We start from the raw sequence: 27,838 nt of genomic DNA, 5'->3' as shown, positions 1-27,838 counted from the left end.
AACTTCCGGTTATAAAGCCTCTGTGCAAGAGGTCCTGCTGCCGCCCAACTCCAACGTGGAGATGGAAGTCTTCAGCTCCTGTGCTCCGATACAGGGCAACTCTGGTTACGCTGCCTCTGTGCAAGAGGTCCTGCCGCCACCCAATTCAAACATGGAGGTGGAGGTCTTCAGCGCACGTGCTCCGCCAGATCAAGGAGAGCCGATTCAGAACGAGGACGAGATGGTGATTTGGCTCGACTCGCCAAGCCCAGACAAAGGAAAGCAGGAGGCCTCATCCGACCAGCCAGTCTAGTTCTCGGGTGCTCTGTTTTGTTTTTTTCTTACTGTCATGGTATTGCAAATCGTGTTGTGTCTTTGGGTCCTTTTTTGTGTCCAACTCAGTCCTAGGGCTCGGTTAGGCCACTGCTGCAAGTCTCAGGCTTCAGCAGTTTGTTATTTTTGTTTAATGGTTAATGATGTAAACTGGCTCTGTCCTGCCAGTAGATATGGAGTTTTTGTCAGTTTGAGTCCAGACTATATGACGTCCAGGAACTATAATGGACTGTGTTTTATGAATCGGTTAAAGCTTCTTCAGCTTGAGGACTGGCTTCGGTCTCCTCGCGGGATGTAAACCTCTGTACATATTTTCTTTTCTTTAATATAGCAGTAGTCTTTACTTAGAAAAAAGAAAAGAAAAGAAAAGAATAGTCAACGTATTCAAGCTTCTGTGATCCATAATGAATTAAACAAAGTTTTTTGGTAAAAATCACATGAGAGAATTTTTTGGCCGACGCGTTTTGAACCAACAAGTGTGGTTCATCATCAGGACCAGATGAAGAGGCAGACCATGGCAAAGGATTTTTTTGGCCGACGCGTTTCGAACCAACAAGTGTGGTTCATCATCAGGACCAGATGAAGAGGCAGACCATGGGAAAGGCTTCATCTGGTCCTTCATCTGGTCCTGATGATGAACCAGACTTGTTGGTTCGAAACGTGTCAGCCAAAAAATTCTCTCATATGATTTCTACCGAAAGACTTTGTTTAATAGTCAATGTAATAATAAGGTATATATTAATTAATTTATATGAATTTTTATTTCTATCAAACTAATAGCAATTTTGTTTAATTTGATATGTTGAAGAATAATTAAAAAAATTATGATAATAAAAAATAATTATATTGTAAGATAATAAAAAATAATTAATGTATAATTATAAAGTATATATTAATTGATTTATATATTTACCTAATAATATTAATAAATGTAGTTGATATTCATCGATAGATTTATATCAACCACCTGTACATTTATATTAATAAATAAGTTGATATTCGTTGATAGGCGTATATCATTCACATGCATAACCACATTAGTAAATGTGGTTGAAATATGTCGATAGGCATTAATGGTATAGATTTAATATTATATTAATATCGACATTGATAAATATATAATAATAAAAATAATATTATAAAATAATTATTATATTATAAAATAACAATGGATTAATAAAATTAAAAGATGTGTATTATAAACCCTACAGATTAAAACCCAGGGATTATTTAATAATTTTATTATTATTATTATTATTATTATTATTAAACCCAACAGGTTAATATCATAAACCCTATGCATTATAAATCCAAGGGACTAATTGTCATATTGTTTGTCAAATTGTGACAATGTTTGTCATAATGTGATGTTTGATAGATTTCTTCACCATTCAATTGTCACAACATCAAACCCTAATGTTATTATAAACCCATGAGATTATATAATAAATATCAGTATTGATAAATATATATTAATAAAAATAATATTATAAAATATTAATTAATAATAATAATAATATTAATATTAATTAATAACATCATAATAATAATAATAATATGACGTTCCATAGATTTTTTCACCATTCAAATGTCACAACATCAAAATCTAATGTTATCATAAACCCAAGAGATTAGTAAACCCAAGTGATTAATTTTATAAATCTTAGAGATTAAAAACCTAGGGGATTAATATTTTAAACCCTAGGCATTTTAAACCCAAGGGATTAATATTATAAACCCAAGGAATTAATAAACCCTAATTTTGTAATGCTGAGAGGCAACATTGAATAAATTGCAATGTAATATAACATTGTGATAATGAGTATCAGATTAATTGTCGTCTTGCAATAATATCTGTCATAGTGCGACATTGGATTGATTTTTGCACCATGAAAGCGTCCCCATAAAAGGCCCTATTATAGTGTCGCAGTGTGATGTTGAAATATATGCAATGTAATGTAAAGTTCCAACAATGCTTGTGATATTGCTTGTCACATTCTGATAATGCTTGTCACAATGTCTGTTGCATACATTTATGCACCATTCAAATGTCACGACATCAAACCTTAATGTTATACCATATATTATAAACCCTAACAATATAAAACCAATATTGTAAAACCTAACATTAAACCAAATATTAAAAAAAAAATATTAAACCCAATATTACAAACCATAATATTTGAACCAACATTATAAACCCTAATGTTCTAATGTGGCAATGCAACCCAATGAATTTCATATTGGGTTTAATAAACCCAATACTAGAAGCCCTGATTTTTAAACCTTAATTTTGTAATGTGGAGAGGGGAAATTGAATAAATTGCAACCATATTTAACATGTGTTAATGTATAAATATTATAAACTCAAAAATATTCAACCACATTGTCTTTTATTGCTTGTCACATTGTGACAATGTTTGTCATATCACAACGTTGGATATATTTCGTCACCATTCAAATGTCTCAACATTAAATCCTAATTTGTTATGAATCCAGATTAGTAAACCCAAGGGACTAATATTATAAACCCTAGGGATTAAAAAACCAAGCGATCAATATTATAAACCCTAGGGATTATAAACCCAAGGGATTAATACTAAAAAACCAAGGAATTAATAAACACAAGCAATTAATATTATAAACCTAAGGCATTAATAAACCCTAATATTCTAATGTTAAGAGGCAAAATTTGAGCATAGTTGACCATTGTTGATTTTCATATTGAGATCATTTTTACAATGTGATGTTGGAGTATGGTTGACCATGATTATAAACACAAAGAATTTATACTAAACCCAAGGATTAATATTATAAAACCAATGAATAATATTACACCCTAGGAATATGAACCCTTAGATTAATAAACTCAAGGAATCGATATTATGAACTGAAGGGAACAATAAACCCAAAATATTAATATTAAAAGCCCAAAGGAATAATAAACCAAAGAGATTAATACTAAAACCCCAGGGGATTAATATTAAAAATCTAAAATATATAGGTTCTATTAATTATTAATAATTATCAATAATTAATTAACTGTTAGCTTAATAAATATTAATTTAATTATTAGTTTAATTAATATTAATTAACTAAGGTTGATTTACCTTATTAATTACTAATAAATAAATAATTATTAATATTATTTTACTCTATTAATTAATAATTAATTATTATTAATAGTTAATATAAAATATTAATAATAAATATATTAATTATTAATATTAATTTACTTTATTAATTATTATTAAATTAAATTAAATTATTAAATTTAATAAAATAAAATTTATTATTGTTCAATGACATTTATTAAATTAATATAGCGAAGATTAGAACAAACTCTCATGAGCTCCGTAGTGAAAGAGCTCGTTGGGCAGTGCCTAAAACACCATGGATAGAAAGGATCTGCCATCTCTGTGAGAATAGGAACATTGAGGATGAAAACCACTTCCTCTTAGAGTGCCCCGCCTACAACGACATCAGATCTCAGTTTCATAATCTTTGTCGCAATACTGACCTTCCTAGCCTTTTACGATGTCAAAATTATAATGAGCTCGGGAAGCTTCTCTCCAAGCTTTTTGAGCATAGGAATAAAATCTTAAAACAAATTAAATAATTTGTTTCTTTAGGTCCGATAGACCAAAGTTTGGTCTCAGTGGACATTACCACCACCACCATCATCATCAAATTAAATTACTAAATTATTAAATTTTTAATAATTAACGGTTGTTAATAATTATTTAATAATAATTAAATTATTAAAAATCATTAATTTAATAATGAAATATTCTTATTAATAATTAATTAATTTTTAACTTATTAATTTTTAAATATTAACTAATTATTAATTATTTATAAATAATTTAATATTTAAATAGATTTTTAATAATTAACTAATTATAAATTATAAATTAATTAATTAAATTATCAATTAATATAAATTAATTGCTTGTCCACTCTTAATACTTCTGCTTAGTGGTTTTGTTGCCCAAAGTTTGTTGATTGTAAGAAAACATAGTAAAGGTTTGTCGTTTTTTCCAATTGAAGAGGTTGGGGTTACAAACAAGGACTGGGTTGGGATTACAATATCCCACACCAAAGCCATCGCTCCAGATTATGGCTGACCCGACTAGAAGTCGAAGGTCGGGCTACCTTTTCAGTGAGTTTTATATCTCCATGCACCTGACTTTACCAATTGCCAACCATGAGGACTTGGAGTCGGAGGTCGGGCTTAAGTAGTCCGTATGAAAATTGACAATGAATCCAACTAGACCATCCCACCTATGTCTATGTTCGAAGGAAGAGAGCTCAATCTGACTTAAGGATGCCCCCACTACTCCCTCGAGTATTTTATGAGAACAACTTATTGTAATGACTGTTTTGGGGATTTTTTAGGTTGTGGATTTGGGTTGAAACACAATTATTTGTTTGGTAGCATCAACACAAATATAAAGCTGGTGCCTGGGTACTATGCAGAAATAATCATTACATTTTATGTAAGTAACCAAACAAATTTTGATTGAAATGACAATAGCAAACCATATTTATGAGTAGGCTTCATTACATTTTATGTAAGTAACCAAACAAATTTTGATTGAAATGACAATAGCAAACCATATTTATGAGTAGGCTTTCGTCGGACGTCAAGGTTGAAGATTTATTTTTTTGAATTCAAGCTTTTGTGATTCATAATGAATTAAGAAAAGTCTTTCAGTGGAAATCACATAAGAGAAATTTCAACAAGTTTGGTTCATCATCAAGGCCAGATGAAGAGACAGACCATGGTAAAGGCATAAATAAAGAGCAATATAAAGATCATAATTTCAAAAATAACCATTACTTGAAATTATGGTCTCTACATTGTTTTCTATTTAATCCTTTGCCATGGTCTCCCTTTTCATCTGGTTTGATACTGATGAACTATAATTGTTGGTTTGAAATAGATTGGCCAAAAATTTCTCTAATGTGATTTCTACTCAAAATTTTTTCTTGATTTATTTATTTTTGTCAAAATTAAAAACCATGCAGGCAACCCGAATTCTAATTATTTTTGGCTCACATGATCAAGTACGCTCTTTTCAATCAATCACATAACCACGCAAGTCGGGGGTCGGCCCCGACTTGTAGGTCAGAGGTCGGCCTCCTTTGATGCCTAGCAACCAACAAGTAACTCGGAGACCCGAAGAGTTGAACATTATATAAAAAGAACAAATTAGAGTGTGTTATTTACCGATAAATGAAAAAACCTAAAGCTCGCTAACAAGAGAAAGCTTCAATTAATCCAGTTGTATTAAATAACCATATCGAGTCTCTGAAATATGAGACTTGTATTGAATATTCAAATATAACATATATCCAGGGAGTTGTCTTTAAAGAGACCTTTTGGAAGCTTTTCTGGCGGGTTTTTCCGGTCAAAATCTAGTAGCAATTTATTGAAATCGCAAGTTTGATAGCTAATTTCTGCACAATCAAAGCATCCCAGGGGTTTTTCAGGGTGCTAAATCCAAATATGCAGTTAAAAAACCATTTTAAATAATACAAATCAAGATTTAAACTCAATTTTTTCCGTCGGATTCTATCACCGGAATCTCCAAAAAGTCGCACTAAAGACAACTCCTATATCCAGAAGATCAAACTTATCTATTTTCATATTTTTTAATCATATTACTGTTGTGCTTAGGAGGATTTTAAGATATTTGGACTTTGTATGGGTGGGACATAATGCGGGTGCGCAGGGGATGTGAACTTCGTAGAACTATATATAAGACCCGTTCTTTAGGTAATCCAATCTTGTGTGTACAATGCCCTAAATTTTTTCCCAATAATTTCTTCCTAGGGGATTTTCAAGGGGACTATTTCTAATTATTCCTTTTTGGGCGTATCAATGCAATATTGTATATTCTTGATACATAGGTTAGTCTTACAATCTAAAGTAGAATTCCCTTCCTCGTCTTACTGCTTGAGAGCATACCTATGATGCCAACAACCCTTGTAAAACTCTAAACTTTGGACACATTGCGAGGTGTGGGCTATTCAACAATGGCCTTTGATGGATCCATTCATAACTTGAGACAAATCAATTATATTTACATTTTAGCTCTAACCTATGGAAATCCTAAAATCATAACCACAAATCCTTAAAAGTCAGAATCAGAGATCGATCAACAAGAAGTGTTTTGTATGATCCTCGAATTGTATATCAACAAATCTAACGCTTCATTAGTGCCTCAAGTTTGTGTTTCTTGCTCAATGGTGCCTTTGATCTCCTTCATTAAGTTCCGATTGACCTTTGGCCAGTGGGAAAAGGATAACTTTATGAGTGATTAATTTATTTAGATGAAATTATATTTTCACGATATCAATCAACCCTTTATCATTGAGTGGGAGAAACAGGTTATACAACTAAGTTTATTTAAAGATTTATACCAGTTTCTATACCCTTACCCTATGTTATAAAAAGGATAAATATTTATCAATTTTCATTACTGTGGAAATGACAACATTACATTATATACGTAATTGTGACATAAGGCGTTTCCTCTGAGAATAACTCCCCTCCCAAGCGACTTGTGCTTTTGTGAGCCGTTGATTTCGATGCTAGGCGATTAAAATAGTTTTGACCATTGGATTTATTTTCGATGGGTATTAGTTAGTTACAATGCTATTCAACTTGCTCATACTCCAAATCCTATTGATGGGAACAAATATCTTTGATATAAGCATTGACATCACGAAGCTTTCTCCATATTCTATACATTAGGACCACTACACGAAGCTCATAAAATTTATGGTTCAATTTCTCACGCCTTTTCCACTCAGCCTTAACATGATTCATAGGCTCTTCACAACCATTTCTAGGTTTTCTCCCACATTTTTGTGGCTTTCTCTCAAATACAACAGAACTTGAATCTCTAATTGAGGAAGAGGGTTTTATTGCAGAAGACATTGAATCTTTAATTGAGGCATAGGGTTCTACAACAGACAAGTTTCATTGAATGCTAGAGCGCAGGGTTTAATGGATTAGATGGTAAACCAATGGTCTTCTAAGTTTATTGTTATAAACAACGAAATTCCAAGGTTTTGAGTTTTGTGTGATTTCTTTTTTGCGTCCTTTGACACACTAATGATTGAATCTACAGATGAGGAAGAGTTTGGATTCTGTATTTGATATATTTGATCGTCAAATTGAATAGGATTTGGTTTCTGAAGCTTGTAGGGACTTTGTGAGGTTTTTTTTTTGGGTTTATTGCCATGGTTGTAGCCCACTATCTGTTTTTGGGTGCTTTGGAGGTCAAGGGAAGAGGGGATGAAAAGACTCTATGTGTTGTTATGGTAGGATTGAGCTTGGTCCTAAGGGTAATGGAGGTTAGCATTGTGGTTTGTCTATGTACATGGGGTTTCTTTTGGGTGGTTTGGAAGCACATGAGGACATGTTCATGGTGTCAAGATATGGAGCAGAGTCAAACCCAGGAAGAAGACGCAGACTAGAGGGCTTAGAAGGTCCAATGCCCTAGAGCAGAGTCGAACCCGGGCAGAGGACGCAAACCAGATGGTTCAGGGGTCTAGTGCCCCAGACAATTATTGAAAGTTGTATTAAATAGTATCAGAGGTAATTTTATTGTTGTGCTCTCAATTGTTTTGAGTGCACTAAAATTGGTTTTGTTGATTTCCTTTTATTGAAGTGAGTGTAGTTTGTTTTCCCTCAATTGGAATTGGTTTACATGTGTGTGGATCTCATTGAAATTTGCCCCTTTATTGAAGGGGGTGATTTTTTATCCCTCAATTCAAATTGGTTTACATATGCATGGATTCCATTTAAATTCCCCCCTTTATTGAAAGGGGTATCTTTTGTTTTTCCTGAATTGGATTGGGTTTACATATGTTTGGATTACACTCTAAGATTGATTTCTATTTTTGATTATTAAATTGATGCAACAGGTTAAAGATCATCATGTATCATTCAGAATGTCCTCCACACTGCTTCACAGAATGAGGTTAGAAGTCCCAAAGTTAGGACTATAAAGTCAGAAAATTCTTTCATGCCTTGGGATTCTAGCTCCCTCAGACAAGTCTTGCTTGTGGAAGACACATAAATTAACAGAGTAAGTCATATCAAGACTGAATCTATTAATTGGTTTTTAGCGAGTACATTTTTCCATGTAAGGTTAAGTTTCATAGGGTCTGGTATTAATATATCGATCATTCTTTTTCTCTCAATCAATGACAAATTATATTGAGGAAGGTGCTTCAAACCCTAAACCTTCAGTGTGAAGAAGCTAAGAATGGAAAGGTATTAGTGGATTACTTCAAGCGGGGAAGAATATATGATATCGTGTTCATGGAAAAATAAATGCTAGTCATGGATGGACATGAGGTAGATAAATTTTCATCCCTTGTTTTTGTAGTTTTGTTTCATTTCCCCTGCTTGTCTATGCTTTGAATTTATCATTCCAATCATCTCATTTTTTTCATTATGGGTTCCCTGTCTAACTCATTCTTACCCATTGAAATGACTTTTTTTATGCCAGGCAACAAGACAACTGAGATCCATGGGAGTCAAGACACCCATTGTTGCACTTACTGGAAATACCTTGCAATTTGATAGAGACCTCTTTTTTGAGGCTGGTGTGGATGATTTTCAAATGAAGGTATGTACTACCTGTCCAACATATTCTTTAGGGTTGATTTTTTTGAAAATATGCATGATCTTTGTTGTCAATGCAACCAATTTCCGATATATGTTTGGCATTAATATCCTTTTTCCCCCTTGCAGCCTTTGCCAAGAGACAAACTTTTACTATTACTAGAGCAATATGGTGTTACGAATTGTGGTGGCAACAGAAAGGGTTGAAACGATTTTAGGGTTGCATGCTCCATTATTTTCATTATGGGTTCCTTGTATGACTCATTCTTACCCACTTAATGATCTGAATTGGATCCACGAAGAAAAATCAGAGAACCATGACTGTATCAAATCGGGACAAAACTTTGACTTCAAAGAATTAAGAGCAGCGATCAGAAACACCTCTAAACAGTGGCAGTTAGCAACCAGCGTGGAACGATGAGGACCTCGGTCAAAGCGCGCTGACCGAGGCCCATGGAGACTGCACAGGAGGCGAAACTAGCCCCTGGGAAGCTCGGATCGGGAAAAGGAGGTAGTTTTTGATGTGCGATTAGCAAAACCCCTCAAGAAGGAGAAGCCCCGAGCGCTCAGTCGCATGAGAGCCAGGAAAACCATGGGGAAAAAGGCTAAAGGCTAAGGCGGGACCCACGCTCCAAAAACCGACGGTATTTATTGGGGGCACCCTTGGGCGGTAAGCAGTTTTGGCAAAAAAGGAGCGATTCCACTCAGCGCCCGATGTGTGGCAAGCGGAGGAGAGAGAAAACTGCCGCTCATCGTGCGCTAACAGTTGAGCAAGTCAACCGCATGAAATGAGCGAATGGCGTCGGATCTGGGGGCTCCAGATCTAACGACTGAGATCACGCTCGATGGGAAAGCCAGAATCGATAGGGGACAAAGCCGCGATCTATAAGAATTTGACGTCTGATTTGACCGCCAAGGTGGCAGATGACTCATTCCACGACGTAACTGAAAAAACCGAACCGATGAAGCAAGCTGGCGCAATCATAGGAGGAAAAGTGGCCACTCCCTGTGAGCCTGATGATGACGCCGAGACAGGGAACTCCAAGCCAGGCTGTAGCAGGCGATCTGACGAAAGTGGAAGAGGAATCGAACAACCATGAGCTCGAATGCCTTTAAAGCCATGAACAGTGAAACAAAAAGAAATAAGAAGGAAGAATAGAGAAAAGACAGTAGAGAAAAAAGCAGAAAGAAGATAGAGGGCCGAGCTGACCAAAGGCAGCATCGAGTACCAGAGAGCTTGAGAGATTCAAGCCATCCCTGAGGGGATCTACCAGGATTGAGCACCACACTAGGCTCCTTCCATTAAAGACCAGAGAGGTCAAAGAGCTGGTAAGGAAAAGAGTCTGTGCACTCTAGTGGCTTGGGGAATCCAAGAACCACCCTACCAAGGAATTTTTGTCTTAGGAGACTCACATTGAGTTCCTTCATTGTAATTCTCTGCTTCAAGACACAATAAAAGAAGGCCACCACTGGGAGCTGGATCGGAGATGTAACCCTGGAGGATAGGGTGAAGTCCTTATTAGTTTCTTGTGTTCTTGTATTTGCTTACTGTGTTTCTCTGTTGTTTTCCATTTCAAGTGTCTGTGTATTTGCAATCTGATTGATCTGTTACCTAAATAACATAGACACACACCAGCACATGAGTCTGTAATACCTTGAATTAATAATTCCTAACTGAGATCACTCATAGGGTGATTTTTAGATCAAGTGGCATTAGAGCTTTAGGTTGTAAGGTCAGACAAGCTTGTGTTGGTTTAGCTGTTGAATGCTCACTAGATCAAAGCTCAAATTAGGAGAAAGAGAGTTGGTCGAAACTAATCCTGAAATTGGGAGAGTCTATCCTCGGAAGACAATGTCAGAGGAAGGTTCTACGGGGCCAGACCCTCAATTCAAAGAAAGTTTCCTAGCCATAAAGTCCATGGTAGAAGAAATGTATAGGGACTTTAGAAAGCATAAGGATGAAGATTCATCAGGTTTTAAACAAGAAAAAGAAGAAGATAAGTCTCACTTCCATGACCACTCCAAAGGAAAAGGGAAAGAGGAAAAATTTCTCACACCTCCTAATAGCCTTGTGCATAATAAGAAAGCATCTTTGATCAAACTAGATGTTAAATTTGATTTGCCTGTATATGATGGAGAGCTAAATGCTGAAAAGTTGGACAATTGGATTAGACAAATTGATGTTTATTGCAGAGTATAGAACATCGACTCAGACAAGAGCAAGATTTAGCTGGCAAGCCTACGCCTAGGAGGCACTGCCTTGGTTTGGTGGGAAGGCAGAACCCAAGCTGATATGAAAAGACATGGTAAGACTATCTCTGTCTGGAGTGAATTTGTTTCTGTAATCAAAAAACAGTTCTATCCATTGGCCTACATGCAACAAGCCATGATGAGTTGGCAAACTCTTCAGCATTTGAAAGGGCAAAGTGTGCAAGGCTACACTCAAGAATTTAGAGAGAGAGCATTGATTCTAGGAATCTCATTAGACTCACCAGAGACTCTGTTGAAGTACATTGGTGGTATACATAGCTACATGAGGCATACCATCCTCATGTTTAATCCCACTAGGATAGATGAAGTATCTGTACAAGCTACTCATCTAGAAGCTAGAGGAAAAAATGGAAATCCAAAAGTTGAGGGACCCTCTCAACCCACTGCAAGCAAGAGCAAGGAGAAAAGAAAGCAGAAGTGGAAAGCAAGGAAGGCTAACACTGCACAGAAAATCAAAGCTTCATGCACTCACTGTAAAAAGGATGGGCATGATGATGAACATTGTTGGATTCTGCATCCAGCGCTGAGACCTAAGAAGTTCGAGGGCAAGAAGAAGAAGACTGCTGTAGCTATTCAGAAAGATTTGGGGTCAGACTCAGGAGATGAAACAACTATTACAACCACAGGTATAAAAGGTAAGAATTCTGAAGCATCTACTAGTAATTCTGCTCAATCTGTTATTGATGAAGAGAATGAGAGAAAAAGACACGAGCTTTTCCATATTCTAGTTGTTTCCAAATATCAAAAGATTGATACTTTGTTTGATATTGGCTCACAAGTAATTTTTATTCTGAAGCAATTGTAAAGAAATTGGGATTAGAAACTACACCTCACAAGAAACCATACCCATTAGGATGGTTGACTGATAAAGCACAACTACAAGTGACTAGATAGTGCAAACTCAAGTTTTCTTTGGGTCAGCATATGTAGATGAGGTTGAGTTAAACATAATTCCTTTGGATATATGTGGAATTGTTTTAGAAAGTCCTTACTTGTATGATAGAAAGGCTATTTTCTATAGAGCTAAGAACAAGTATATAATTTTTAAAGATGGAATCAAATACTTTGTAAGAGCTCATAAGCTCAAGAATAATTATATTCTCATAAACTCAGGCCAGATGAAAAGAATGATAAATTCATGCAAACAATTCTTATTGATGGTTGTAAAGGAAAATAAACATGATAAAACCAATGTATTTTAGGGTTGTAATGCTAAACATCAAGCTGATATATAAAATGTTATTTCAGAGTATGATGTCTTGTTTCAAGAACCTAAAGGTCTACCACTCAAAAAGGAAATAGTACATGATATTATTTTTCAGAAAGATGCTCCATTGCCTAACATTGGAATGTATAGGTTGTCTGCTTTAGAGAATGCTGAAATCAAGAAGCAGGTGTAGGAGTTGCTCGAGAAGGGGTTCATCAGGCCTAGCACATCACCATGTGGGTCACCAATCGTTTTGGTGAGAAAGAAAGATGGCTCATGGAGAATGTGCATTGACTACCGAGCACTGAATAAGATAACAATAAAAAATCGTTATCCCCTTCCTCGCATAGATGATCTTTTAGATCAATTGAAGGAAGCTGTTTATTTCACCAAGCTAGACTTGCACAGTGGATACCATCAGGTCAGAGTTGTAGAACAAGATGCATGGAAGACTGCTTTCAAAACAAAGCAGGGATTGTATGAGTGGTTGGTTATGCCTTTTGGCTTAACTAATGCTCTTGCTACTTTCATGAGATTAATGAATGATGTATTCAAACCTTTTCTTGATGATTTTGTTATTGTGTATCTGGATGACATTCTGGTTTTTAGTAAAAGGTGGGAAGAAAACTTAAAGCATGTTAAGCAGACACTAGATGTTTTGAAAAGAGAAAAAATTCATGTTAAACTCTCAAAATGTGAATTTGGCAAAACATCTCTAAATTATTTGGGTCATATAGTAGGGGGTGGTGAATTGAAGATAGATCCCTCTAAAGAAGCAATAATTGTAAACTGACCTAAACCCAAGTCTACTACAGAAGTGAGAAGCTTCTTAGGAGCAGCAAAATATTGGAGGAAGTTCATTTCTAACTTTTCCTCAATTATATCTCCCTTACCTGCTTTAACAGGATTGAACAACGTGTTTCAGTGGGGGGGCAAACATCAGAAAGCCTTCGACACCTTGAAAGAAAAGATTAGTACAACACTTGTACTAGCACTGCCTGATCTTCAAAGACCATTTGAGATCCAAACAGATGCCAGTGACTATGCCATGGGAGCAGTGTTGACATAGCATGGTAAACCCATATGTTATAATTTTGAGACTTTTAATCCTGCAATAGTTAACTATCCTACATATGATAAAGAATTGTATGCATTAGTTCAAAGTGTGAAAAAATGGAAACATTACTTAATGGGAAAAGAGATAGTAATACATACTGACCATCAACCACTTCAATATCTACACTCCCAAACTAAGTTGCAGCAATCAAGACATTACAGATGGATGGGTTTCCTACAACAGTTTCATTTAGTCATCAGATATAAAAAGGGCATACATAACAAAGTTGCAGACATGTTATCTAGACCCATTATAAATGCATCTACTATACTTAAGCATAATTCGGTGCTACATTAAAGCTACATCGAACAATATGCTCAAGATATAGACTTTAGAGATGTATATGCAACTTTGAGTCAAGGCAAAAGGGTAGAAGAATTGGATTATCATGTGAAGGACCGACTCTTATACCATTGTGGGAAACTTTGCATTCCACAAACTGAGAGAATAAAGATAATTAGAGAAGCACACACTTCTCTAATATTAGGTCACTTCGGGGTAAGTAAAATAGTTTCACAGCTGCAAAGATTTTTTTATTGGACAAAAATGAATGAGATAGTTTCTAGATATGTCAGAGGGTGTACTATGTGTGCTAAAAGCAAGCCCAGCAACAGAAAACTAGGCTTGTACACTCCATTGCCAGTTCCTTCTTACCCTTGGGAAAGTGTTTCCATGGATTTTGTTGGAGGACTGCCTAAATCTAGGAAAGGTCATGATTATCTATATGTTGTTGTGGATGGGTTCAACAAAATGTGTATTTTGATACCTTGAAATAAACAGATTACAACTGAACAGACTGAAAAATTGTTCTTCGAACATGTATGGGTTCATTTTGGATTACCCAATTCCATTGTATCTGATCGAGACACCCGATTTGTGGGGAAGTTTTGGTCAAGTCTGTGGGAACTGATGGAAACCATACTAAAGAAAAGCATAGCTTTTCATCCACAAACTGATGGTCAGACAGAAGTAGTTAACATGACAGTGATCCAATTACTCAAAGGATATTGTAGCAAACATCCTAAACTTTGGGATGAATATTTGTGTTATGTGCAGCATGCTTACAACATAGCAAAACATTCTTCTACACAGAGATCTCCTTTTGAGACCTGTTTTGGTTTCACACCAAGGTCTCCTTTGGATTTTGTCTTTGGTAAAGATACCATAGTTGAGGGACACAGTGATGTGGACAGGGTAACTAGGTTCATTGAGCAAATCCAGGAGATCCACCAAGCAGTACAGGAACAGCTGGAAAAGAGCCAAGCCAAATACAAGGCTAGGCATGACAAGCATCGGATGGAGTATAGTTTCCAAGTTGGTGACCAGGTCTAGCTGTATATCAGCAAGGATAGGATGTAAGGTGAAGGTAAGAAGCTAAAGCCTATCAAGTATAGACCTTTCAAAATAGTTGAAAAGATTGGTGAAAATTCTTTTCGCCTTGATCTACTAGCATACATGCACATCTACTCAGTCGTAAATGCAGATTGCTTGAGATTGTTTGAACCTTCAATGGTTGAGGATCCTGAAGAGTAGAGTCAATTGCCTTCTATTGATGACCTGCTACCTGAATATCTTAATGAATTGCAGGAAGACACGGTGCTGGACAGGAAGGTGAGGAAAACACGCAGAGAAGATGTTGAATACCTAAGAATTGGGATCAAAGGTTCAAAGCCAAGCAGTGCAAAGTGGATTGAGATTGGACAAGTGAGAAAGCAGTACCCTCACTTAGTCGATGCTTGAAAACCAACTTTTGGTGGTCCAAAAGCTTTTTCAGTGGGAAGGCCATGATCTGAATTGGATCCATGAAGAAAAATCAGAGAACCATGATTGTATCAAATCGGGACAAAACTTCAGCTTCAAAGAATTAAGAGCATCGATTAGAAACACCTCTAAACAGTGGCAGTTAGTAGCCAGCGTGGAACGATGAGGACCTCGGTCAAAGCGCGTTGATCGAGGACCATGGACACTGTGCAGGAGGCGGAACTCCGTGGGAAGCCTGAATCAGGAAAAGGAGGAAGTTTTTGATGTGCGATTAGCAATACCCCTCGAGAAGGAGAGGCCTCGAGCGCTCGTTGCATGACAGCCGAGAAAACCGTGGGGAAAAAGGCTAAAGGCTAAGGAGGGACCCGTGCTCTAAAAACCAGCGATATTTATCGGGGCCACCCTTGGGCAGTAAGCAGTTTTGGCGAAAAAGGAGCGATTCCACTCAACGCCTGATGCGTGGCAAGCAAAGGAGAGAGAAAACCACCGCTCATCATGCGCTAATAGTCGAGCAAGTCAACCACACAAAATGAGTGAATGGCGTCGGATCTGGGGGCTCCAGGTCTAATGACTGAGATCGCGCCCGATAGGAAAGCTGGAATCGACATGGGACAAAGCCACGATATATAAGAATTTGACGTCCGATTTGACCGCCATGGTGGCAGATGACTCATTCCATGATGTAACTAAAAAAACTGAACCGACGAAGCAAGTTGGCGCAGTCGTAGGAGGACAAGTGGCCACTCCCTGTGAGCCTGATGATGACGCCAAGACAGGGAACTCCAAGCGAAGATATAGCAGGTAATCCGACGAAAGTGGAAGAGGAATCGAACAGCCATGAGCTCGAATGGATTTAAAGCCATGAACAGTGAAGCAAAAAGAAAGCAAAAGGAAGAACAAAGAAAAGATAGTAGAGCAAAAAGTAGAAAGAAGACAGAGGGTTGAGCTGACCAAAGGCAGCATCGAGTACCAGAGAGCTTGAGATATTCAAGCCATCCTTAAGGGGATCTGTCAGGATTGAGCACCACACTAGGCTCCTTCCATTAAAGACCAGAGAGGTCAAATAGCTGGTAAGGAAAAGAGTTTGTGCACTCTAGTGGCTTGGGGAATCCAAGAACCACCCTACCAAGCAATTTTTGTTTCTGGAGACTCACATTGAGCTCCTTCATTGTAATTATCTACTTCAAGGCACAATAAAAGAAGGCCACCACTGAGAGCTAGATTAGAGATGTAGCCCTGGAGGATAGGGTGAACTCCTTATTAATTTCTTGTGTTCTTGTATTTTCTTACTGTGTTTCTCTGTTGTTTTCCATTTCAAGTGTCTGTGTATTTGCAATCTGATCGATCCGTTGCCTAAATAACATAGACACACACACCAACACATGAGTCTGTAATACCTTCAATTAATAATTCTTAATTGAGATCACTCATAGGGTGATTTTCAGATCACTTAAATGACTACTTTTATGCCAGGAAACAAGACAATTGAGATCCATGGGAGTTAAGACACTCATTGTTTCAGTTACTGGAAATACCTTGCAATCTGACAGAGACCTCTGTTTTTAGGTTGGTGTGGAGAATTTTCAAACAAAGGTATGTATTACCTGTCCAACATATTCTTCAGGGTTGATTTTTCTGAAAACATGCATGATCTTTGTTGTCAATGCAACCAATTTCTGATATATGTTTGGCATCTATATCTTTCTTCCCCCTTGCAGCCTTTGTCAAGAGAAAATTTTTAAATTACTAGCTTGATATGGTGTTAAGAATTGTGGTGGCAATAGAAATGGTTGAAAGGATTTTAGGGATTCATGCTCTACTGTAATATAATAACGGATTTGTTAGGGAAAACGACATTGCATATTACAGATTTCCTTTTTTTATAGAAATTACAGACGTGGTTGTCATTACTGCAGTGCTTTGAGTTATGAGGAATCTAGTTTTAGGGTATCCTGAGATATGTAATACAGTAATATTCTTGGACAACACTAAAATTCAGGCCATCTGGGGAAGGGAAGATCTTAAAGTAAAATGTGAAGAGGGTATGAAGAGTGGGAAACAATTACTTTTTTAATTAAGCAGTGTTAAAGGTGAAGTTGCAACACTCTTTAATGTTTCCCAATATCGGCATTGGTGTGAAAATGAATTTCGAAAACATTTTTCCCTTCTGTGAAGGACTTTTCCACAAGTAACCTAACAACATTAGAATATGTAATGAATAATTGAAATAAAATTAACATTGCCCTTTTAGGTCATTAACAATTCATTTTTGGTGGTGTGTATTTTGATGGCTTCATTAGAAACTCTTAACACAATGTTATAATTTCACTTATTCGTGCTCAAGATCAGTCTAAATAGCTTCAATCATACTAATTGGCATGAGGGATCAACAACAAGACCATGAGAGAGCTTTTATCTTTTCAGTGGATCCACTTCTCCACTTTTGTTAAAAAGTGTTTCCATTTTTGGGAATTTTTTGCAGTGTATAGGAATGGTAAGATAATTTTTTGCAGTGTACAGGATTTGTTAGATAATTAATCACATTTAATTGGAACTTCTCAGTAGACATGGTTTGTTCATCATGTGGTGAAATATATTTTTTAAGCATTGACATACAAAGTTTTAGCCCTATACTATTACAATATGGATCGATGCACAATTTATATTCGCTGAGAAGTATTAAATTATGTCGCTAATATTTTCTGGAAAGTATCCCATAAATTCATAATGGTGATTCAAAATATCTTTAAATTTTTTCTTGCAGTCTTGTGTCTAAGAAAGAGTACTTTATTTTATTTTCATTTCATTTCTTTTAATCAAAACCCAACCTATTGACATTAAGCTTTGTCAATCATATGAACTTTTAATTCACCTGAGTTATTAAAATATATTTTCAAATCTTCTCTTAATCATAGTATATAAAGGTAACAATGAGCTTTTGATCAAGTGACAGTTAAATATTGAAAAAGAGCACCTTTTTTATCAAATATTTGTTATTGGAACTTGAAAGAGAATCTTTTAAGATTGAGAGGAAATCTATGTTGGGAAAATTATAGAATCTATAAATTTGGAATAATGGAAGTGATTTCTCTTTATCTGCTAGCTTTGAATGACATTTTGTTTACTAGTTTTTATATTTTGTTTACTAATTTTTATATTCAATGATCTTCTATATCTCATTATTCTTCTCGAATTTATGCCTTACGATGTTTTCTTTGCAACATCTGGTGAAAATGCTAGTTATACCACTATTATCTCAACAACTTGAAAGTCTCTATCGGAAAGGGATACTGAATTAATTGATTGATAGAACCTTACCATTGATGCCAAAATTGTCTGAATGACGTCTATTATATTAATATGAATAAAAAAAATTCAGTAACAAATTATTTATGGTATAATTAGATACTGGATCAGGGATAAAGTGAGCTTTGAGGACTCAGAACATGTGCGTATAATTTTTTTTAGTTCCACTAAATCTCAAATTTGAGATTATTATTATTATTATTAACAAATCTATCAAATGATGTACGTTGAAAAAATATACTCTCACATTATAAAATGTAGACTATTTATAATTATTTATTTAAAAAGAATGAAACAATGAAAAATGGATATACTTGAAATAGACCATGATATGGACATAAATATTTAATTTTGAGAAAAAATTATTAAATATTTAAGAAAACAATAATTTTAAAGTAAAAAATGCAAACTGATTTATTTATTTCATAAAGAGTTGAAGCACTTCGAAAATGATAGTAATGTTGAGGACATCTTTGGTATGGAGACCCTTTTATTCATCTTCAAGCTTCAACAACACTATCAATGATGTCAAGCCCGATAATGGCTTTAACCATCATAGCTTGTTAACTGTTGACATCATCGACTATTAACCTGCAATCTTTGGCATAGAAACCTTTTCTTGATATACATTAGGGTGGACTTCTGAGCCAACTTTGTGCTATTTAATTTCTAGCTTCCACACTATAGATTGTTTGTACGACTTCATCATTGAGTTATCAAAGGAAAAGCAAGATTTTGATGCCCGCGAAATCTTTATTGAGAAGGGCTTCTACAACTGGTCTTTGGAACTTCTCGACAAGGTTGAATGCAAAAGTCCTCTATTACATGAAACATAGGGCGTTCAATCTTGGGACTATGAATCGAAGAAAATTTTCATTGCTATCACTAGCACGTAGAAAACTTGTAGCAAAAGAGAACTCATCAAACATAATAAATTTCTAACTTCAACTAGCTGACTCTCCTAAATTTAGCCAACTCTAGCATGCAGGAGTAATTACAATTTCTAACGCTTCTCCTTAATTATGATCATATGACTCAACATAACTCAATTATCATCAAACCTGCTTGTTGTTCTATGTCTCAGCTAGGCTTACAATAACTCAAAACTTTGACAATTCTACATTTTCTTTTTATGTGCTTCCAAATTCTATATCCTCGAAACTGCTTCATTCTTAGTTGTGATTTCTTGTTGTAGGCTCCATATTTCTTTACTTGTTGTTGCTGTAATTTTTCTTTGAATTTTCTTGAATTTGTGTATAAACACAATTTGATTTTGTCTTCTACACCTTCCTATTCAAATATTCTTTCAACCATGGACTGCTATCATAATAGTGCATCTTCAAATTGTCTTCTTTTCTATGCTTCTTTCACTTCATATTCCAGACTTCCTGTTTTCCATATTTCTTGATAGCAAAATATTATCTCTTTTTTACTTCATTGTTGAAAAATTGTTTTAATGCTTTCATCTTTGTCTTTAGAAATTACCATCTCTTTCTCTTCACCTTCATCATCAGGTACTGTTGTTTTTTTCCTGTACTCTACACACTCAAGATCAATGTTAGAAATGTATTTATTATGCTCTACAATGAGAGATTCCTTCTCTTCCTCTTCCTCTTCTGCCTTCTCTGTTTCTTCACAAATCTTTGCTGCTACAAACATGTTGTCTTCCACTTGGCTTCCTAACACAAGTGTGATTTCACCAAATAACAACATATCAATAAGAGCTTTATGTTGCATCATGTGCAACCACTCATCACCAATTAATGGTTCTTCATCAAATTTAACATCAACATAATTTTCATCCACTCTATTGAGGGATATTCAACCATGCATGTGCTCATTAAAAATTTCAAATTCACCAAAATCATCAGCTACAACTAGATGCACCAATTAACATCTCACTTTGCAGTCATCATCCACGTGTTTTGTCAGTGGGATTCACCATCATCTGCTCCATCCAAATTATAGTGGATTCCTTAAGCATTTATATGCTCTTGCTCTGATTCACATACAAAGACTTTTTCTTCTCTCTCTACAATCTTTGTTGTATCTTCCTCATCCATATGCATGCTTTCATAATGGATTTCAATTTTATGGTCTTGAAAACCATCATCCACTTTTGAGTGGGATTCTCCAAGCTTTGTTGTCCTATTAGAGTCTTGCTCTTTCACTCTCAAATTTGCAGCTGACTCAACAATTTGTGACACATCTTACTGTTGCATGTCACTCCCCCTTGCACCAAATTGTACTTCCAAAATATTTCACGCTTCCTTGGTGTTGTCACCCTCTAAAAAGAGAGTTCAAGTTGTACAAAGAGGGCAAAAGAACATAGAGGTTGATGTGCTTTTCAAATTGGAGATTAAAGGAGGAAGAACAGGTCTAGTTTAAATTGTTTTGGAGAAATTTCCATATTCTCTTAAAACCATTTCTTTCACAAACCCCATTCTTTCCTTTTTTTTTTAAACCCTAGCCGCAGTGACCCATTTTTAAATCTAGCCGAAATATCTTTGTATTTCCAACTCTAGCCGTGTTTCCCCATTCCCCTTTGAAATATCTTAAAAAAACATTCATAAATCACACTACAGGCCTTTTAAAAGGTTGGGACCCGCAAAACGTTATCGCTATCGACCCATTTTCCTTTGTCATACATATCCTCTCATCTCCCTTTTCCTTTTGTGATTGCGATATCTCATATCAAAAAGTTTCTCGATTACTGCAATAAAGTTCTTTCCCCGCCGATTAGGATATCGCAATTTCTCCACTGACATCGCATATCGTAAATTCCCCACCGATTGTCATATCTAAGTCCTTTCTTCACCCGCCGATCGCGATATTTCCACCTTCCTGCCGATCGCGATAAGGTCCCCCCCTGCTGATTGTGATATCACAATCGTGGATCATGCAAAACATAACTCCCTTCCAACTTGTGATTGCGATGGACCCAAAAGGTTATGTATTATGGTTTTGAGAAATTTCAGGTTCGACATATTGGGAAATCACCATAAAATTAGTGTTAAAGCCCCTTTTCACTTTCCAATGGCGATATGCGAGTCCTGGTTCTGGATGCGATATTTTATGTATCATACTTTATTGAAGTTTCGCGTCCGGACAATCAGAAAGCACTATGAAATATGGTAAAAAGGTCCCCTCCTGTATTGTGATTGCGATACCAACAGGCCCAGATCAACAGCGCAAATTGAAACGACCCGGATCAATGAACATTAAAACGTCTATTTCGCTTTTTCTCATTGGGACGGAGAGGGTATTTTCGGGGACTCAGGAAGACTTAATGCCTTAGCATGGAGCTCCACTCGGTTATAAATGAAAAGGACTGCCCAAAATATCTTTGGATTAATTTTGTCACTAAGGTTTGAGAAAATAGGTAAACAGATGTCTGAAAGGAAGGATATTACTAAGTTTCTATCCAACCAAAAATGGGGTAATAAGAGAAAGCCTCATTGACAAATGGGATGAATGGGCATATCACTTGATCAAGCAGTGTATCACATCTGAAGGTAGGTTGAGTATGGTTTATGCATACCATTTTAGGTTCTTGAACCACCTTAGGCACCTATTCCATTATAGACCTAACTAAAACTTGAATATGCCTTACTTCCTTAAAGGAAATGAGTATAGAAGTTAAGAAGGAAAAGAGGAAGCCTTGACCCACCATTGCCTCATTGGGAGGTATTTATAGGCATGGATAGGTAAGGCAACTTTCCAAGAGATAAGTTTAGAAAGAGATATACAAAGGAAAAATAAGTCTAGAAAGCTAGAGACCTCAAAATTAAGGAAACTTAAAAGAAGATAAAGATGGGGGATGTAGAGAGGGAGATTGATACTATCCTAATCAGCTTGGGGACACCAAAAATATTTTCACTGGAAACTAAAGACAATATTCCAACTTCAAGGAGTAGAGGGAAACTCTTTAGGAGGCATAGGATGGGGTCCCAAGCAACCCTGCAGCTAATCATACCAATATCCTCTACCATATAAATTTGGAGGACTCTCCCAATCCTAATAAGAGCCCATTAAGGGAGCTAGAGGAAGAAAAGGAAACAACCCCACCCATAGATCTAGTTTTCAACTCACTTTGTGTAAGCTAAGGTCAAAGGGGTTGAAAACCTCAAATGGTAAATCCCAACAAAGGATAAAGTAAGAAAGGAAGAAAAATCATAAACGAGTATAGAAAATGTGAAGTAATAAATTTTCCATCTATAGGAAAAAAAAATAGTGATAATGTAAGGTATTGACATCAAGAAAAAAATTGACATTAAAAAAAAAACCTTGTGGGAGGAGTTGGCTAGAACTAGGAAATAAATAGTCGACCAAACTAAAAAAGTAGAGGTGATGGAGGTATCTATATTTAAAATGGCCTAGTTAGAAAAATATATGGTAAGATGTAGACATCCAACAAAAGTATACAACTTCTTCCTCAGGAAAAAATGGTACAAATTTTAAATGCACAATCTAAAACAACAAGTCCCTTTCAAGATAGATAGGCCCAAAAAAAAAATTGTGGATGTACGCAAAAAAAGGAAATGATGAAGAAGGGGCTAATTTTTATGAATTTTATTTGAAAAACCTCACCCTCGCACACCCCTATGTATGGACTCCAATCCATATGTAGGGGAAGACCAACTCAACGCGTTATCTTGTTGGATCCACCATAAAGAAGTAAAAGCCAATGAGTTGTATAGAGAGGAGGAACTATATATTATTCTATGGATTTGAGATGAATATTTCAATCCAAAAGAGCTCATTTCCATCCATGAAAATTTTACTTCTTATATAGAGCTTATCACCATTCTAGAGAGGAAACAAAGGAGGGAAATTGCCTGCTTTGACGACATTATAAGACTTTCAAGTTAAGAGGCAATCGAAGCTTGCCAAAGGAGGCAAAAATATTTTCACATGGAATCCAAAAGAGAGAGCCTTACTCACCTACTAAACTTCAAGTTGTCCTATTTATGGCCCAATTATGTAAGGAATCCTTGAGTAAAATTAAGTCGAAATGAATTGATTTGAGGCTCAACCCACCTCTTTTCTTACAACCATTACCACCATAAATATTGAATGAGGAAAAAGAAAAGGAAAATGATCTAGGTGGACATCGATGGCCACCCACCCTTTTTCATTGACTCAATGGTTCTCTATATTCTTAGCGTTTTTTCTATTATTTTGTGGCCACAAACTTTCGAGGCAATTTTTTAGGGCCTAAACAATGTTTTTTGTAAATTTAATGGGCCAGGTGTCACCATGGCATGCCATGTTTTTTGGCGTGTGTTATATTCTTTCCATGACTAGCCCCACATGCTATACATTACGCTAGGTGTAGCAGCCCCACTTGTCGTGGGGTTTGCAGGGGGAAGTATCCCCCCGCACGTGGTTTGGGGCAATGCCCCAGGAATTTTTTTTATGCAAACCCAAGGATGGGAGCGGACCCAAAGATGGTTGGCAGACCTACCCATGGTTTTGTGCATGGGTTTTGTACACGATTTTAGGCATGATGGTTTTCTGCCCATGCTATTTTGTACATTCGGACAAGGGAACTATGGTTATGTTCTAATACAGGGTTAATGGATTAGGGTTTATGAATGCTTTTGCATGTATATATATGTATTGTAACATTGAAAGGAACATGATGAAAAATCAATCTAGTAGTCCTGGTTTTGGGATCTAGGGGAAAATCTTAGTGTATGTATTGTTTTGTTTTCACCATTGTTTATTTTTCTATGTGAAGAATTCCTTTGCAGGTAATTTCTATACAGGGTTAAAACCTACATTTGCTATCAAAGTTGTTTCAGCTTCAAGGGGATGCCTTTGCTGCTAAGGGGTTTTGCTCAGGCCTATCGTAGATCTTTTTAGTGGGAGATTTGCGGGATCAATTCTTGCGGTGAAAGAAGATGGCGAATTGTGGAACAATAGAGATCGAGAAATTTGATGGTCTGAGTTTTGAGTTGTGGAAGCTCAATATGGAGGATCTGTTGGTGGATAAAGATCAATGGATTGCGGTAGATCTGGGTACTAAACCAATGACAATTTCAGCAGAATACTGGACGAAGTTGGATTAGAAGGCAAAGAGCACAATATGGTTGTGTATCTCAGATTCAGTATTGGTGAATGGAACAGGGGAAACTACAACGAAGGCTTTGTGGGACGAGTTAGGGAATTTGTACCAATCTAAGTCTCTGGTGAATAATTTTTTCCTGTGGAAAAAAGTTGTATAACTTGAGGATGAAGGATGGAGACTTGGTAACAAAGCGTATCAATGTCTTTAATACTATGATAAGCCAATTTTTCTATGTTGATATAAAAAATTCATATGAAGATAAGTGCATCAGTTTTTTGTGTTCTCTACCATATTTGTGGGATTGTCTGGTTATTTCTACATGTAGCAATGTAACTACCTTGAAGTTTGATGAAATAGTCTCATCCTTGTTGTCAGAGGAGATGACACGGAAAAATATGGAGAGACAGAATGGAGATGCCCTTTTTGTATGATCTGGAATTTATCCAGGACAAAGAATGAAAGGTATTACAGACTCATGTGCATGGATGTGCTATGTTACTTATGCAATGGATCGATAAGATTGCTAGAATACATAGACACTGAGGCAATCAGAGAAAACATAACAGTCATACATGTAAACAAAACAAGTTTAATAAGGAGTTCACCCAATGCTCGTGGGCTACATCTCCCGGTCCAGCCTTTCAGTGGTGGCATCTCGATTATGTTTTCAAGCAGATTTTTTACAACAGTGAGCTCAATTTGAGACTCACTAAACAGAATGGAGTCAGTAGGAATGGAGTGCACAGACTCTCCTTACTGAAACTTGACCTCTGAGGGTCATAGTAGTATGACAGGCCTATGCCGAGGAGTTGTTTGAACCTCTCAAGCCTTTGTTGGAGTACACAGACTCTCTCTGACTCTCTTTGGCTCTGTCTGGCTTGATGTTGCCTTCAGGTCAGCTCAGCTTCTACTCTCTGTTCTCTGTTATTAGCTTTTTGCATCTCTTCATTGTCTGCCTCTATATGTCGCCTCTGTTTTAAAGCCAGTGTGTTCTTTGACTGCTCGTTTCCGCTTCCCGGCCTTCTGGTTTCCCTTCCTCTGTCCATTCGAATTCCTTTAATCTGCATCATCATAACTGGTAACGCCTCACAGGGAGGTGGCCACCTGTTTGCTAACGAAGTGGGTGTCAGATTCCCTGAATCATATTCGAATGGCTGTTAAATATGTCTGCTTCAAGATTGCTCACGAACACGAATCATTTGCCAACTCATCATCCACGTCGGACTTCAAATCCCCTATCACCTTGCTTTTTGTCTTGTCAAATCCGGTCAGTCATTGGGATGTATCTATTCCATCGATCTAGACCCCCCAGATCCTACGGTCGTCCTTCATATCGGGCGGACAAGTCGCACGACGTTTACCCGTCTGATGCAGTCGATTTTCTATCTCATCCGTCAAACGCGTGTTGCTCGATGTGTGGCATCGGGCGGGACTCAGTCAAAAATGCTTACTGCCTCGAAGCCTTCTGATATCCTGCCGGTTTTGGGGAATCCCGTGCTATGGAACCGAAACAATTACTTTTCTGAATTTTATAGCGATTTCAGGTCCAGACGCTTCGGGGCTTTCCTTCACTGGGGGGGACACCATGCGATATGCGATTAGTGCCTAAGCGCTAATCGCATATCCGAATCTACCTCGGTTTCCTGAATTAGCCTCTGGTTTTGCCAATTTTGTGCCATTGCACTTTACCATGGACCAACGGTCTGCACGCTTGACCAAGGGTCCTCGTTGCTCTGCTCTAGCCACAACTACAATTGTTATGAGGATTCCTTCTGATAACTTCGATCTTTTCTAGGACTTGAATATTTTAGTATAATTTGAAACAGTCATGAAAACTTAGAGAGTTTCAAGGATCTAATTCGGATCACGGCCTTCCCACTGAAAAAGCTTTTGGACCACCAAAAGTTGGTTTTCTTTTAAGCATCAATCAAGTGAGGGTATTGCTTCCTCACTTGCTCAATTTCTATCCATTTCGCATTGCTTGGCTTTGAATCTTTGAGTCTGATCCTGAGGTACTCAACATCCCCTCTGCGTGTAGTTCTTAGCTTCCTGTCCAGAACTATATCTTCCTACAACTCATTAAGATATTCAGGTAACAGATCATCAATAGAAGGCAATTGACTCTGCTCTTCGGGATCTTCAATTAATGAAGGTTCAAATAGTCTCAAGTTGTCTGCATTAACAACTGAGTAGATGTGCATGTAAGCTGGTAGATCAAGGCGAAAATCATTCTCGCCAATTTTCTCAAGTATCTTGAAAGGTCCATACCTTATTAGCTTTAGCTTTTTACCTTCACCTTGCATTCTGTCTTCGCTAATATACAGCCAAACTTGATCACCAACTTGGAAACTATGCTCCATCCGATGCTTGTCATGCCTTGCCTTGTACTTGGCTTGGCTCTTTTCCAGTTGTTCCTATACTGTCTGGTGAATCTCTTGGATTTGTTCAATGAACTTGGTTGCCTTATCCACATCACCGTGTCCATCAACAGCTATGTCTTTAACAAAGACAAAATCCAAGGGAGACGTTGGTGTGAAACCAAAACAAGTCTCGAAAGTAGATCTCTATGTAGAAGAATGTTTAGCTCAGTTGTAAGCATGTTGCACATAACATAAATGTTCATCCCAAAGTTTGGGATGCTTGCTGCAATAGCCTCTGAGCAACTGGATCACTGTCCTGTTGACCACTTATGTTTGGCCATCTGTTTGCGGGTGAAAAGTTGTGCTCTTCTTCATCCTGGTGTCCATCAATTCCCACAAACTTGACCAAAATTTCCCAACAAATCGGGTATCTCGATAAGATATTATGGAAGTGGGTAATCCAAAATGAACCCATACATGCTGAAAGAACAACTTTGCAGCTTTTTCAGTTGTAATATGTTTGTTACAAGGTATTAAAATACACATTTTGCTAAACCTATCCACAACAACATATAAATAGTTATGACCTTTCCTAGATTTAGCCAGTCCTCCAACAAATTACATGGAGATACTTTCCCAAGGATGAGAAGGAACTAGTAGTGGAGTGTACAAGCCTAGTTTTCTATTGTTGGGCTTGCTTTTTTGCACACATGGTACACCCTCTTTCATATCTAGAAACTGTCTCATTCATTTTTGGCCAATAACAAAATCTTTGCAGCTGTGC

General features: G+C 36.7%; 1 pseudogene; it reads left to right on the top strand.

Annotated features, from left to right (window-relative positions):
• The first annotated feature begins 445 nt into the window (after positions 1-445).
• LOC149227689 (two-component response regulator ORR41-like) lies at positions 446-9,166 on the top strand (annotated as a pseudogene).
• The last annotated feature ends 18,672 nt before the right edge of the window (positions 9,167-27,838 follow it).

The sequence above is a fragment of the Pinus tabuliformis genome, chromosome J (genome assembly GCF_031772625.1).
Source record: "Pinus tabuliformis cultivar Carrire ecotype Pingquan chromosome J, CPIR1, whole genome shotgun sequence".
Classification (NCBI taxonomy): Eukaryota; Viridiplantae; Streptophyta; class Pinopsida; order Pinales; family Pinaceae; genus Pinus; species Pinus tabuliformis.
This window is presented reverse-complemented; position numbering and strand designations above follow the sequence as displayed.